The sequence below is a fragment of the Stegodyphus dumicola genome, chromosome 12 (genome assembly GCF_044657685.1).
Source record: "Stegodyphus dumicola isolate Sdum_Otavi_A_Nest chromosome 12, ASM4465768v1".
NCBI classification, from domain to species: domain Eukaryota; kingdom Metazoa; phylum Arthropoda; class Arachnida; order Araneae; family Eresidae; genus Stegodyphus; species Stegodyphus dumicola.
In genome coordinates this window covers 58,646,327-58,647,647 of record NC_140779.1, presented here as the reverse complement: position 1 = coordinate 58,647,647, position 1,321 = coordinate 58,646,327, and the positions used below count along the sequence as shown (strand labels likewise).

General features: G+C 31.7%; 1 pseudogene; it reads right to left on the bottom strand.

The window, feature by feature from the left end:
- Positions 1-699: 699 nt before the first annotated feature.
- LOC118192979 (U6 spliceosomal RNA) lies at positions 700-767 on the bottom strand (annotated as a pseudogene).
- Positions 768-1,321: the final 554 nt, after the last annotated feature.

The following is a 1,321-nucleotide window of genomic DNA, read 5'->3' as shown; positions in this document are numbered from 1 at the left end:
GAAACAGTACAAATACTTGCGCATTGCAATTATGAAACAAGTGTTACTTACTGTTCTTTACTTAATATGTTTCAAAAACAATAATCAATCAACAAATGGACTGTATTCCTTCACTTTTATTTCGTCACACTAATTATAAATAAAATGTCAGCGATGCGAAATAATTGATACAAAATAAGCGAGCCATTCTACATGGCTGTCACAAACACAATACTATCAATCAATTATCTTGTTGCCACACATAAAGTTCGAAACTAAAGGAAGAAAAACAAAAGAAATTTGCGCTGTTTTCAACAATAAAATGAAGCAAACGATACTCACATAAACACTTACAATACTTGGTTTTACAACAACGTACATGGATACGTGTTGCAGTTACAATATGCAAGTTGTATGTATAAATTTTCAGATTCCGAAGCGCAAATAATGCACCTTTATTAATTGCATGTTAAGAGAATAAATGCTGAAACTAATGGGCTTAAAATGTGCTTGTATATACAAGTTATACAATCTGCTAAGAAACAGTACGAACTAATTATGTAGGATAGTTGTTGAAAGTAATATTATATTGGGCTTAATTATTTACAAAATATGTTGTTATTATCTTCAAAATTTGCTGATACTGTGTTATTGTATGCACTAAAGCTGCATTGCTTAAAGAGCAATGCTTTAGAGAGAGTGTGGCTGCCAATATTAACATGCGCAGGACCATGCTAATCTTCTTTGTATCGTTCCAATTTTAGTATATGTACTGCCGAAGCAAGTACGCCAATATATGTTAGTCTAGTCTCTTAGTGTTAGTGAGAGCCTAGGAAGTATACTAGATCTTAATGCAATATACGTATTAGCATTAACATGACTTCAGAGTCATTGATTTGATTATGGGATGTTGCACGGAAAGATTGAAAAGTGTAAAATTGACATAAAGTACAAAGTTCTTAATAGCTTTGTAATCACACATTAAAAAATGTACATTTCAAGTAATACTGAACCGTTTTTAGTTAGTTTTAACTCTTGTTTAATTTCCTTCCCTTATTACACTGAAATAAAAGTGTATTAACCCTCTGAGCGGCCAAGGCTTTCGCTAAGAAAGTACAAATTTCCAGAACTATTATGAGAACAAATTATTGTTTTGATTTTAATGTAACAACTCTCCTGGTATTTCATACCTGGATTTGTGTACTTTTGATATATTGCCTTAATTTCTTTGACATATTTTAAGATGCACGTGTTACAGACATCGTGACATATTTTAAGATGCACGTGTTACAAAAAATATTCTAGGCCGTATATATACAGCTTTGCTGCTTAGAGGGTTTTA